The sequence below is a fragment of the Mustela putorius genome, unplaced genomic scaffold (assembly GCF_011764305.1).
Source record: "Mustela putorius furo isolate JIRA1106 unplaced genomic scaffold, ASM1176430v1.1 tig00000179_pilon_pilon_pilon, whole genome shotgun sequence".
In the NCBI taxonomy this organism is placed as follows: domain Eukaryota; kingdom Metazoa; phylum Chordata; class Mammalia; order Carnivora; family Mustelidae; genus Mustela; species Mustela putorius.
In genome coordinates this window covers 10,109,172-10,124,223 of record NW_025421305.1, presented here as the reverse complement: position 1 = coordinate 10,124,223, position 15,052 = coordinate 10,109,172, and the positions used below count along the sequence as shown (strand labels likewise).

Here is a 15,052-nt window from a genome sequence, read left to right as displayed (position 1 = left end):
TTCTTTTTAAAGACTGTGTCTTCCCTGTCTCTCCTTATCATGTGTATATTTTAATTTGCCATCTTGTACACATGGAGTATATGATAGCTGTTCGAGTGCACTTATCTGCTAATTCTGTTATCTGCGAGGTTTCTAAGTGTCTTTCTGTTGGTCCTCATGATGGGTCATATTTTTCTTCTTCTTTGCATGCCTAGTAATTTTTTATTGGATGCCAGACATTGTGATTTTACAATGTGAGGGGCTGAACTATTATTATTATTTTTTTTGGTATCCCTTTAACTGTTTTTGAGATTTGTTCTGGGATGCCATTAAATTCCTTAGAAATAGTTTAATTCTTTCAAGACTTGCTTTTATGCCTGGATAGGTGGATTGGCAGCCTTTCGATAGACTAGAAATAATTCTGTCCCACTTGTGAGGCAGAACAGTTCTATAAATTGCAAAGTAGTATATTGCAAAGTTTCTCCTCTCTGGCTCTGGGAAATTCAGTCTGTCTTCAGTCCTTCTGTAAGCTTTAGAAACAGTTCCACCTGCTCCTTTCCCATTGTCTTTGCCTCAGTCTTGGTACGTCATTCACACACCTGATCAATACTCAGCCAAAGACTTGAAGGGAACCCTCTGAAGATTTTCAGAGCTAGCTCTCTGGTCAGCACCTTCCTCTGCAGGGCTCTTCCCTGTTGTTTGCAGGTGATGTGGCCTCCTGAACCCTGAACTAAGGTACATCTCAGACTCTGTTTGAGTTTCTCTTTCTTGGGTTAACTTCGAGAAACTTTCTAGACAGTAGACTGGGACAATCACAACTTTTACTTACCTTTCTCCCCTCTCTCAATAATCACTGTTCTGTACTTGGTCTTGTCCAGTGGCCAGAAACTGTCATTTCTTGTACTTTGTCTGACTTTTAAGTTGCTTGAGGCAGGAGGATAAATTCTATCCTTGTTACTTCTTCATAGCTGGAGGCAGAAGTTTTCAGACGAAGTATTTCAAAAAAATGTGTGTGTTCTTTAGGGATATAACGGTATAAATCCAAGACTATGGGGTAAGTGACTTGTTCTAGGAATGCTAAAAAAAGGGGATAATAAACCCACCAACTACTGAGCACATAATACGTACCAAACACTCTAAATATCGCTTCATTTAATCCTCTGCTAGCAAAATATTATTATCCCCGAGATTGAGGGATGTTAATTAACTTACCCAAAGTTATTCAGGTGGACGGAGACTGTGCTGGAGTTGAAATCCTGGTCTGTGTACCTAATCTGTTTCCACTATGTGAAGATTTAGAGGAAAATGACTGAAGCAAAGCTTAGATTTTTGCCTCAGGCCTGCCCTATCTTTACATTTTTACTTTTTTTTAAAGAGTTATTTATTTATTTTATATATAGAGGGAGTGTTCACACAAGAGAGAATGGAGGCAGGAATGGGGGATGGGGAGAATCTCAGGCAGACTCTCCTCTGAACTTGGAACCCAACTTGGGACTTGATCCCAGGACCTTGAGATCATGACCTGAGCTGAAATCAAGAGCCAGACGCTTAACTGACTGAGCCACTAAGGTGGCCTTACACTTTTATATTTAAAAATAAATATCTTACTTGGAAAGATATCATTTGGGGGAAAAGGGAAGTAGTCATCATAGACAGTTTTTATATTACAGTGAAATTAAAAGGAGAGCAGTTATTTAATTTTTATGCTTCTCAATCATCTTTATTGTACTTAAAATCCAGAGATTTCCATTAAACCTCATGAGTTTAGGACTTGGAGTCTAGTGCTCTCAAATCTGTACAAAAGTAAGAATAACTTAATAACATAAAATGGATTACTATGAATAAGACCAGGTGGTGACCTTCCTCTAGTTAATGTCAGTAAGCAAGATGATCATAAATATGGGGAAAATATATATTGATTTCAGTCTAAAGATACGTCAGAAAGTTTTCCCAAAAAGACAAGGGACTGTGAACTTCTCAGTGATAACACAGATCAGATTGACTTGGGTTAACTTAAATCTTCCTTCTTTGGGAAGTAGAGAGTCCAGAGCAGGTGGGAGCTGGGCCACACAGTCCTACAAAGTTGGGGTAAAGCACTGAAAATGGGGATGGAAGGAGTTGATGAGGGCAAACAGGGGTTTGGAAGAGTTGGAAGGTATGAAGGACAAAAGGGCATTAGCCAGTAACAGCAATAAATAGGGTCCCTTGCCATGATATCTGCAAAAGAAGAATTATTTTCCCTGGAAACTGATGAGCTGTCTCTGCAAGAGGCAGAGGGTAGCTTTAGAGCCTGAGGTCCTGGGTTTGAGCCTAGGCTCTTTTCCTTGGGCAGGTCACATTTAACTTCCCTGAGTTTGTTTGTCTATAAAGAGGGATGTAATTGTATCAACATCAGAGAATTGTAGCAGCTTCCAGATTCTGGTGATGTAAGGTGTGGGACATATTGGAGGGATCCAGATGGGTTAGATTCCTTGCCCCTTACTGGAGAGCAGAAGAGCAGGGTAGGGGAGAAGAGTGCCTTTGGATGACTCTGAATTTTAATGGGTTGAAATAGGAAGACTTGGCCCCTACGGGGGAAAAAAAAAATGGTCCCCATGTCCTGACTTTTCAAATCCTGTCCTAGGAGCAATGACAACCTCTTTCCTCTACAAGCCATGTGGAGGCTCCCACATGCCCCCAGAACACAACCACAAATTGTAGCTCTAAGATAGTATTACTCAGAGGATTTTCCACTGATCGCCTGTGTCAGTATTTCCTGGACTGTAGATTTCTGGCCAATTTCAGCCCTTCTGGAACATGAGGCCCTGGAAACTACAAATGAAAATCTGAGAACACAGCTGTTTGAAGCACTTCAGGGTCTAGGCTAGTGGGAAAAGGAAAAAACAAAACAAAACAACTTTTTTTGGCCTAGAAATAGGCGGGGAAACTTGTTTGATGCTACATTTCTGTGGTCTCTTAACTATAATGCAATTTTACAACTGAAATTTTTTCGTAAAAGTCGCCAAGACTAAAAGTACCTAAACGGAACCTGCAGATCCAAATTTAAAAGTCCTATATTGAGTATCCACTATGCTCAAGCACTGTGTATAATCTCATTTAATCAGGTTTTAGCTTGCAAAAGCTTTCTTGGGCATGGAAACACACATCCTTGGACTATAATAAACTGTATTTTCCTCTTTGTCAGGGGCATTTGCTCAGATCATAGAAGTCACAGTTTTGACCTTGAAGTTTTACTTCAGAAAGTTTATGCCTGTGGGACAAAGGGATACTTTATTCTAAAGGGGAAGGAGAAATATTATAGTCTTCAAGTTTACTATGTGTTCCAACCATGAGGGCATCTTTAAAGAACTATCCCTCCGCTCCCTGGATGGGACTCTTGTGACCTCCATCAGTTAATGCCTCCTAGTCATTTGTTCTATCTCAGCAGGAAAAATAGGCCTCAGCACTCTAATGTGAGGCAACTAAAGTCTCCACAGGGGACCCTCACGCAGAGTGAATCATTGCTGACGAGGTTCTAACCAGAGACATTTTTATGAGCTGTGCAATCACTCAAAAATGCTCATTTTATATTTTCAAAACTCAGTGGCCTCTATCTTGGAAACCATGTATTTGAGAACATCTTTTTGAATTTGTTCATCCCCAGCTGTGAGAAAATACTGCCTAGTCACGGGTAGGAAAAAAGCAATTTAAAGAAATAATAGAGGAAGACGATGATTTCATCCTTGCCTGGATCTCTGTGTCATCCTTGTCGGGACCGAGCCAGGGGAGAGGACAGCCGTAGCCTCTGCAGGGGCAAAGGAGGGGAGCCCAGGGCACAGCAGGCTGTGACTGGCTGGAGAAGACCAAGATGGGCATTCAGGGGCAGAAAAAGCAACCAGAATCATCTGGGAAATAGAGTGCCAGGGCCCTGAAGACGTGGTGTTACTCTTCCTCTCTTCTGTCCGGTGCTGGTTAGGCAACCATGAGCCGGTTGCACGGATTTTGAGAGACTCATTATCCCCACCTGTCACAGGAGGGGATCCGGGCGTGTCCTTAATGCTCTGAAATCCTATGCCTTAGGAAAATCCCCAAAATCAAGAGCACAAGATATTAATATGCACAATGCTAGAGTGACGAGCATCCAGTTAATATCTCGAGGAGATAAAGCAAGACAACTTTTAACAGGAACCACAGGAAGAGTATCTCTATAATTAAGGTAATCTTTTTCGGTGGTGGTGGTGTTTTTTGTTTTGTTTGTTTGTGTATTCTTTAATGGATCTGGAGAGCGCCTGCAGAGTTAATCACACAGACTACCCCTTGAGTAATGTAGGAGAATCATTGTAAGGAACTTTGGTATTTCTAGTCTTTGAAGAAAGAAGGTACAAGAGAGGGGAGGACGTACCCCTAGCAGTTTCGTGGTCTTTGACATAGCTGTGGTGACCGCCGAGTAGCCGGTAACTGAAGGCAGACATGAAGGTGAGGAGGAATGGGCATTCTCTTCAATTGGAGAGTCTCCAGCAGGCCTAGGAAGTGTGTGAGGTGCCTCCTATCAGACATTTTCCTCTCTGTGGAAGGGCATGGCTAAAGACCACCTGAAATCCAAAATGGGTGGTCTTGTTTGTTTTTATTTGTCTTTGCTAATCTGATCTATGAAGTTGTAGTTCTTTGCAGAAAACTGGGGGACTTTGTAAAAATATGAGTAAGAAGGAATCAGAAATGCGCACTTTCTCACCTACCTTTCTCTTTGCAAAGCCGTGGCTGTTCTCGGGAGTGTGTGCGCCAACCAAGGAAAGAGCCCGTGTGGCATCTGTGCCATGCTTTGCTCAGTCTGTGTGTGATGGATCCTTCTTGGAATGAGTAAATGAAGTATTCTGTTTTAACTGGCCTCCTGCTGGGCTCCATGCTTGGGAAGGAAATGTAAATAAGGCCAAGCTCATTCCAATCATGTTAATGAGAACATGGAGACAAGACTAGGGGCAAAATAACTGAAATGAGGATAATTTAAAATGTATTGTAATATGGTGGCCACTGGATGGGAAGGAAGATGATAGCACCAACTCAGTCGAAAGAAGAGTCCAGAGCTAGAAAGGACTTAAATAGTAATATATCACTCTGGTATTTAGTGTTTCATTTTCTGAGAGACTTCAGATATAATATTTCTTTTCGGCCATAATATTTAGCTCTGCAGTGGCCAGTGTGTCTCATACTACTCCCATACTGGTGGCAGACATTGCTAACACGTTTGTCAGCACCCTTTTTCCTGCTGAAGGGGGATGTGTCCTTAGGTCCCAGCATAGCTCTCCAAGCAGCCAACACCAGTGTAAACATGAAGGAGTCCTTCTGCGAACACTGGACCTTTCATTTTATGGATGAGGAGCTAGAGGTTCAGAGAAGGTTTAGTGAAGTTCTACAGGACAATTTATCCTGATTATTCTCACCACTGTTGATTGGCTTGAGAGGAGCACCTCAGGGACTCTCGCCCGTTCCCTTCCATGTGCGATGAAGAGCGTGCCAGGTTTGGGAGGGCCCTCATACTTTTCACTGAATGAAATTGACTGGTTATAAGGGGAAACAGGGAAGTTCTAACCTTGGCTGCTTATGCGGAAGATTTAACGGGAAGACTTAATGGTTTTCATCATTTACTATAACAATTGTGTGTATTTAAAGGAAAAGACTATTAATAATTCCATATGACAACTGAGATACGGATGAAATTAATGAACCATGCTTTTTCTTCACATTTATAATCAGTGTCCTTAACTTCTCCTTGTTTCATTTCTCATTCTCGTTACTTTCTTTTCCCTGTGAGACCGTGCTCAGTCGTCCGTCCTTTCCTTACACTCTCGTCTGTCCAGCCACCCATCCGTCCATTCATCCCTTCTTCCCTCCTGTCTTTGCCTCCTCTCTCCCCCTCTTTTCTCTACCCTCCCTTCTTCCCTGCCTTCTCTCCTTCCATACTTGTTGATCACCTTTCACTATGAGAACTAAAGTTATCTCTGCCTCATGGAGCTCTTGCTTTGACGGTGGAGATAGATAACAGACATGTTAATATGGGTATAAGATGCAACTTGTAACATCGTTCTGAGGAAACAGTAGGATGCCACAATTTTGATTGAGCACAAAGGGGGAATCCACTGTGGATCTTAAAATGATCAGTAGAAGTTACTCTGTAGAGACAAAACTCAAGCTAAGACATTGAGGAGGAGAAGGAGCTGGCTCTGGAAAAGGATGGAAGAGTGTCCAAGAGGATGCTAAAGGCAGAAAGAGCTTGACTTGCTTGAAGAACTGCTTTAGGGCCAGTTTAGTGGAAGGGCTGGAGATGTTATGAGAGGTGTGATGGGGTTCATGGCCCTGTAGGTCCTGAGAAAGTGTTCAAACTTAGTTCTAAGATTAACTGTAGGCCACTCATTCATTCACTCACTCAACAGAGGGATTCTGTGATTGAATTTAATGTTAAAAGAGGAAGGATCTGGCTGCTTTGGGTGGCTCAGTCAGTTAAGTGTCTGCCTTTAGCTCAGGTCATGATTCCAGGGTCCTGGGATCAAATCCTGCATCTGGCTCCCTGCTCAGTGGGGAAGGGGCCTCTTCCCCTCTGCACCTCACCTCTGCTTGTGCTCTCTCTCACTCTTGCAAATAAATAAAATCTTAAAAAGAGAGAGAAAGGACCCATGACAGGGTGGAAGTGGGAAAAAGGGAGTCATGAAGAAGGCAGCACAAGTCTGTGCCCAGACATGGTTTCGAGTAGTGGGGCACTAACGAGGTTGGAGAGGTGAGAACAGATCTGTGATATATTGTTGAGGTCGAGCCCTTAGAATTTGGTGATTAAATGAGAGAGGAATGAGAGAGAAAGGGGAATCAAGATGAGCTGCATGTTTTTAGCTTGAGTAATGGGGTAATTGGTGGTGGCATTTCACGAAACAAGAAAAACACAGGAGGAGCAAATACAGGCAATCAGACATGGGGATTTATCCATCTCAGGGTTGTGCTCTCATGAGAAATCTAAGTGGTGAAGTGGAGGAGGCATAAGGACATGTGTGTCTGCTGTGAGAGACACGTGTGCCAACATATACACACACCAAGGTATCTGTGTCATCAGCATGTAGAATGTTCTACACCATGGATATGAGGGAATTGGCAAGAGAACAGAGGAAAGGGGGGGTGCAGGAGCTGGCTTGGACGTTTACAGATACTTTAATGATACTTTAAGGGTCAGGTGAGGTGATGCGTAGGGAGGTCCCGTGCAAAGCCAAACACAAAGAAAATAGATTATTATGAGTAATAATACCTTCATGATATTAATGGATTCACTCTTTGTCATTTTTGTTCCATATTTAAATTTGGACTATTAAACCCCCTTCAAAAAAAAAAATGAAAGAGAGGGGAAGGAAGGAAGAAAAAATAATGATAAATGAAAGGTTAAAAACATATGGTCAACTCTTTGAAGATATATGTCTAGAAAGGAAGCAGGTAAATTGAGAGGTACTTGGGTGGGGGGCAGACATGGGCTCAAGAGAAAATGAAGACAAACTGATGGGACATGACGATACACTTTTGGAAATGGTCCCTCTGACAGAAAGGAGTATGGAGAGAGGTAAGTGTAAATAAAGAATCCCAAACCTGATTTGGGTAAAGCTTTCCTGTCCATGGTACACATAGTGAGGCCGTAGTGTAGAAAGAGAGTGAGCTCTTGGTCTCCGATCAAATAAGGAGCCACTGAGAGAGGAAGGGTTTTAAAACTCAAAATGAAATATATTATTGATCGACACAGTCTTATACTTGCCAAAATCTTGTATACAATTGCTGAATCTTTGCAGACATTTCCCTTGATAAATAAGAGAACACTCATACGTGTCCACAGAAGCCAGTATTGGGCACGGCCATCTGGTGCAGCCCCACTGCTCCCTGTTGAGGAATCTCTCCTCCGAAGACTTAAATTTCCCTGTCTAAATTTCATTTATTTGCCTTGATTTCATCTCTTTGTGCTGTAACTTACTCTAAATATTGATATTGGTTAATTAATTGATTATTGATTATTGGGGAAACTAAAGTCCATACATGGCTTTTGGAAAGGAGGAGAGTTATTATTTCTCCTGCCATGAAAACGTAATGCCTCCCCTCCTTATTGGAACCTGCTGTCCAAATACACGTCACACTCCTGAATAATAGGGCTCTCCCAGGCCTCGCCTTCTTTTAAGCATTCACACTGTATCTTATATTTGCATGTCGTTAGTTTTGCTTGTTTTTGCCAGGTCACAGGCTAGGTCAGAGGACAAACAAATCGCCTCTCTCTCTCCCCACCTCCGCCTCTGCCCTCCCCCACCCCACTTCCAGAATGTAGTGTAGAGCAATGGTATTTGTTACCCTGCAGGAAAGATTAGGCTGGACTGACCATTATTTCCCCCAGACCCTAGTGGTTTGCCTCCATGAAATGCATTTCCACACCTGAAGAGAGATTTTCACCTAAGCAACACGACTGCATTTAGCCTTGTGAAATTCCTACCATGGGCATCACGGAAAACTAGTAAAAGATTTGACTTTTTCTTGTTAGGCATATGAACTCAGGGCCAGTAAGGGTAAGTCTCTTAACCTCTGTGGCCTTCCGTTTCCCTGTTAGAAAACCAGCCTATTGATGATATCGATTGCACTAATCTTTCTTCCAGGGATCAAGTGTGTGGTATATTGTGACATTTAAAACCGGAAATTAAGAGTTGCCTCAGGGTTCATAAAGTTCTTTACACACTTTAAATATTTTAACCATCTAATCATTCACCTTCTCAAAGTTTCTAGAACTAATTCAGGGGAATGTATATTGAAAATTTTGATATTGTCAAATTGTCTCCTACATAAGCTGAATCCATATTACCCTCATCCCCATAGTGGGTATTTTTAAATGGGTTTAATCTTTCTACCTCAATGGGTGAAAAATGACCTCACACATCTCTTCGCAGTGCTTTGACTACTCTGTTGGTAGTCTTTGAGCTAGCTGTTCCCAATTTGCAAATTGTGCGGATAACTCCACTGTTGAGTATCTTTGAGTCTTGATTTCCCACTTGGAATGTTTCCTTAAGATCGATTTCCAGTGAACAGATGATATGGTCATTTCAGTTGCTCTTGAGACATCACAAAATTACCTTCAAAAGAGTTTTGCAATTTATATTCAGTACATATTTATGTATACAATATATATTCAGAGATGCCTCAATGTTTTGATTTTAGCCTCCTTGCTCACTCTGGGTGTTACTGAAAGTATTTTTGCTAATTTAGTAAAAGTGAAAGATGTTGACTTTTTATTGCCCAGGAACCATAATTTAAAGGGCCTCCTGATGGTCCTATAGCCAGATGGAAGCCTGGCAGTGACACCAGAGATTTATTTTCTGTTCTTTCACCTGCTGGTTAATAATTAGGCAATATTTCCATGCCCACAGTTGGATCAGATTGAACTGTTCTTGCTGAGCTGTTAATGATTCAGAAACACCTTCCCCTGCCTCCCCACCTACCTAAATTCTACCAACTTCTTTGAGGGCCCTTCAAGTCCCACGTCATCCAAATAGGCTTCCCCGATAGCTCTGGCCAAAGTCAGTGATGCCCTTTCCCACCTACCCCAAGGCCCTCATTGCTCTTCTCATATGGTGTGACCCCAAACTGTCGTTAATTTGTTTCCATTACTGGCTTTGCTTTTAAGATTTTGTAAAATGATACACTCCACCTGCCAGGCGGTGTTCACACCATGCCCTTTCTCTCCAGGACGTTTTTGTTTTTGTTTTTGTTTTGTAAGGAGACACTTCCTAAAAGAACAGTGAGACCTAATTAATATTATCGGTTGTACTGAACTGAATTCACTCCAAACGGATTTCACTCCAAAAGGTAACGTAGTATAGGCCATTCCTAGGACTCTCCACAGGCAGATCAACGTCACCATTATACTTTGCTTTCAGACATTACTGTCTTTATGCCATTCTGGTTGGTTTTTTCGGTACCTTTCCTTCATGGTCTCTCCTTGTTTAGTCTTTCAGCATATTCCAGTGAACAGGATTAGTTTCTCCTCCCACAAAATACCGTAAGCACGCTCACCCAGTGGGTTGAATTTCTTCTCTGTTTGGATCATGTCTCTTAAGCGACACCAATCCACTCGAACCTGGCAGCCTTCATTGTTATTATTGACTCCGTCTCTAATGTTGGCATTTTCCAGCTCTGCTATTTTCAGAATATACCTGTTCATGTCATTCATGTGTCTTTTGTCAGTAATCTCTGGTTTCACTGACATACTGAGTTTCTGCGGCTAGGGAAGAGCTTCCACCCACCTATGGCTAACTTTGCCTCCCTAACTTAAAATACTTCCAAATCATGGATGTTCAATTTTACCCCCGTACCATGACGTCTCAGCCTGATTATCTGGTATTAACCCTCACCTAATGTTCAAAAGCACCTGTGTGTGTGTGTGTGTATGTTTGTATATACGTGTGTATATATATGGGTATATATTTTTATAGTATATCTGGTTCTAGATCTGTGTTTATATAGTTGTGTATAAGGATGTGCATACATATGTATATATATGTGTGTCTGTATATCTTCTAGCAATTAGAACAGAATTAAAACTATTTACAGAGGTATTCAAATCTTTCTCTTTAACCTTTAAAACACTTCTGAATGATCATTCAAGCAGAAAGTCAATAGGCATAAAAGATAGTGATTATCTAGTTGAATAGCAGGGATGAGGAGGCCCTTGGGACATTGTTCAAAAGCATGATTTGTCCCCTGCCGTTGATCATATCTCTTCAGCATAATCCTTGCCCACCAGGCTCTACCAACACTGGCCTCTTTTTTATACCCGGAACTTGCTAAGCTTGTTCTTGCGCTTGGGGCTTTGCTCTCCCTATCTCCCTGCCCAGAACCTCCCCACCTAGATTTTCCCACTTCTCACAACCTGGCTGCTTGTTGTTAGAAGCTCACATCAAAAGTCACGTTTGGGGACGCCTGGGTGGCTCAGTTGGTTGGACGACTGCCTTCGGCTCAGGTCATGATCCTGGAGTTCTAGGATCAAGTCCCGCATCGGGCTCCCAGCTGCACGGGGAGTCTGCTTTTCCCTCTGACCTTCTCCTTGCTCATGCTCTCTCTCACTGTCTCTCTTTCAAATAAATAAATAAAATCTTCAAAAAAAAAAAAAGTCACGTTTGCAAAGAGACCTTCCTTGACCTGCCAAGTGGCTTCCCCCCTTCTCTCCCACCCCAGGGTAACCCTTACATCCTTCTTTCCTTAAGGCTTGTTTACGTCCAATTGACTCCCGCTAGGAGGCAAGCTTCCTGGAAAGGAGGCAGCAAGTCTGTCTTGCTCCAAGTTGTGTCTCTGGTTCTTAAAACACGGCCTGGCACACAGAAAACACTAAATAATATATGATGGGGGGAAGAAAAGCATCAATGGAGTATTAGCCTGAGAGGACTCTCAAACTCTCATATGATTTTCTTCTCCTGCTCCTAATTCACTGGGGTTTACTTTTTAACAGTCTAGCTTTTTAAAGGTGCTGCCCAAGCTTTTTCTAGAGTTAATGTTATCAGGGCAAGTTTTGATATCTGAACTCTAATTCCTAGTAGGAATTATAAAGCTTCTTATGAAAAGCTACTGCAAAGAATTAACGAAAATGTGTTAAAATCAGTTCTAAACATTTTAAGGGAAAACCCTGAAGAATTTCTATTTACTAAAATGAGCGATGATGAATCACTAAATTCTACTCCTGAAACTAATATTACACTATATGTTAACTAACTAGAATTTAAATAAAAAAAAAAAAACAAAGTAGGTGAAATTTCAATGTTCATTTCCCAAAACAAATCACCAAGACACCATGTTCTTGTACTATTTAATTCAAAATGCCTACAAGTAATTTTATTTCTATTTTTTTTAACTATCCAAACAAAAAGCTAAAAATTTTACTTCTAAGTCAACAATGGGTGATGAGAAATGATTTATTAATATCATTCTTTGGTGAACCTTAGTTTCAATCAGTTTTTACCAGTTTTAGATTTATTGAGTAGGAAACAGCTTGTAAGCATAGCATTTGCTTGGGAAAAATAATATGTTAATATAGTAATGTAATTTGTGTTCCCTTCATTCTTTTATCAGAGAAGAGTCTACCAGTGCTGAACTAGACTTAAGAGTTCTAAAAATTATTTTCTATAGAGTTAAATTTTCTGGTAGGCCTACCTGACCAATTTTAAATAATCCTCTTGGGAAAACAACAACACTGCTACAAAGAAATTTCATGCATCATCAGCATGTCTTGGTAATGACAATTACAATCACAATGTAATGTGAATCCTGACTTACCCATTTCCCATCAAAGATAGAGTTAAAAGGGAAAATAGAACTTGGAAAGTACAGAGGAAAATTTTAATACATTATAGCATAAAGATGAAAAAAATTGTTGCAATTTCAAAGAACAGAAATAACCACTACTTATATCAATGTATTTCCTTCCAGTCGCCTTTCTGCAAATGTAAAAACAAATGTGTTTAATTCTAAAAATTTGGATTATCACTTTTTCTTACCAGTAGGGGGAAAAGATACAATTTTCTCACGTCAGTAAATATTCTTTGGATGCAAAATAATTGACTTAGCCACACATATTTTTGGTCTGCTCCTCAAATCCTTGCTAAACCTGCTATTATGTTTTGAATCTTTGTTAATGAGATGGGTAAATGTATCTGGATTTATTTTAACCTTTTCAAGTCTTTTTCTTTTTTTTTTTTTCTTTTTTTTTTTTTTTTTTGAGTATAGTTGACTTCTATGTTGGTTTCAGGTATACAACTGAGTGGTTTGACAGTGTCTCTATTATGCTATGTTCATGGGAATAGCTACAATCTGTCCCATTACATCATTATTACAATATCATTGACTGTATTCTTTATGCTCTGCTTTTTATTCCTGTGACTTACTTATTCCATAACTAGAAGCCTGTATCTCCCACTTCCTGTCACACATTTTACCTACCCTCAACGCCCTCACCTCTGACAACCATCAGTTTGCTCTCTGTATTTATAGTTCTAATTCTGCTTTTTATTGTTCTATTCATGTTTTTTTAAGATTCCACATATGAGTGGAATCATATGATATTTGTCTTTCTCCGTCTGACTTATTTTTAGCTTAATACCCTCTAGGTTCATCCATGTTATCTCAAACAGCACAATCTCATCCTTTTTATGGCTGTGCAATAGTCCATTGTGTATATGTACCAGTTTTTCTTTCTCCATTTGTTTATTGATGGACACTTAGGTTGCTTCCATGTCTTAGCTATTGTAAATAATGCCGCAATAAACATAGGGGTACCTGTATCTTTTCAAATTAGTGTTTCTATTTTTTTAACTTCTCCCTGGGTAAATATGCAATAGTGGAATTGTTGGATCATTTGGTATTTTTATTTTTAACTTCTTGAGGAACTTCCATACTGTTTTCTACAGAGGCTGTGACAATTTACATTCATACCAGTGGTGCATGAGGGCTCCTTTCCCCCACATCCTTGGCAGCACTGATTATTTCTTATCGTCTTGATTTTAGCCATTCTCATAGGTGTGAGATGATATCTCACTGTGGTTTTGATTTCATTCCCTTGATGATGAGTGATGTTGAGCATCCTATCACATATCTGTTGGCCATTTATGTGTCTTCTTTGGAAAAATGTCTACTCTGCTCCTTTGTCCTTTTTTTTAAATCAGATTGTTTGGGGTTTTTTGTTGTTGTTGAGCTGTATAAATTGTATGTTAGCATCTAAGTTGCATATATAATTTTGGATATTAACCCCTTATCAGATATATCATTTGCAAATATTTTCTCCCATTTAGTATGTTGTCTTTTTGTTTTCTTGATGGTTTCCTATACTGTGCAAAAGCTTTTTATTTTGATATAGCCCCAATCATTTATTTTGCTTTCCCTTGCCTTAGAAGACATATCTAGAAAAATGTTGCTTTGGCTGATATCAGAGAAACTACTGCCTGGGTTCTCTTCTAGGATTGTTACGGTTTCAGATATCACGTTTAGGGTTTTAAACTGTTTTGAGTTTATTTTTGTGTGTGGTGTTAGAAAGTAGTACAATTTCATTATTTTATATATAGCTGTCTTGTTTTTCCAGCACCATTTACTGAAAAAAATGTTACCCATTGTGTATTCTTACCTCCTTTGTAAAACTAATAGATTAATTGATCATATAAATTCAGGTTTATTTCTGGGCTTTCTGTTCCATTGATCTGTTTTTGTGCCAGCACCATACTCTTCTGATCACTACAGCTCCAGCACCATACTCTTCTGATCACTACAGCTTTGTAAGATAACTTGAAATCTGGAATTGCGATGCCTCCAGATGTATTCGTTCTAAACTTTGCTTTGGCTCTTTGAGCTTATTTGTAGTTCCATAAAGATTTTAGTATTATTTGCTTCAGTTTTGTGAAAAATGCTGTTGGCATTTTGATTGGGATTGCACTGAATCTGTAGATTGCTTTGGGTAGTAGGGACATTGTACCAATGTTTGCCCTTCGAGTTCATAAGTATGGAACATCTATTTGTTTGTGTCCTCTTCAATTTCTTTCATCAGCGTTTTACAGTTTTCAGAATATAGGTCTTATACCTCCTGGTTAAGTTTATTCATAGGTATGCTATTCTTTTTGGTGAAATTATAAATGGAATTGTTTTCTTAATTTCTCTTTCTGTGACTTCATTGGTAGAGTATAGAAAAGAACCTTTTCAAATCTTATTTGGCCATATCTCTTTTTGTGTGTGAATTCCCTGTTTCGTTTCATTTCTTTTCTCTTTGTCTTTTTCTAAGCTCCACCAAAGAGGAGCTTTAACTCACAACCCTGAAATTAAGACCTGAGCTGAGATGAAGAGTTGGACATTTAATTGACTGAGCCACCCAGGGCCCCCTCTCTGTTTATTTTCTATTGAAACATTCTTTTTTTGTTGTTTCCTTTTTGACTTTTTAAGGTCCTTTATATACTGAAGATTTTGTCCATTATACGTTGTATATTTTGGGACTATTTTTAGTAGTAATGGTTTGAGTTTAATTTAGATTACCATGCTTTTACAGAATTATTACTTCACCTAAAAG

General features: G+C 39.8%; 1 protein-coding gene across 7 annotated transcripts in view; it reads left to right on the top strand.

Moving 5' to 3' along the window:
* Positions 1-15,052, top strand: part of ENOX1 (ecto-NOX disulfide-thiol exchanger 1) — a 561,055-nt gene that overhangs the window by 359,899 nt on the left and 186,104 nt on the right. Inside the window, exon 1 of one of the 7 annotated variants that reach the window (XM_045076641.1) lies at positions 3,551-4,174. The exons of the other annotated variants lie outside the window; for them this stretch is intronic. The gene's annotated coding sequence lies outside the window, so the exon portion shown is untranslated. Of the gene's footprint in view, positions 1-3,550; positions 4,175-15,052 lie in introns of those variants that run through there. 7 annotated transcript variants of the gene reach the window in all.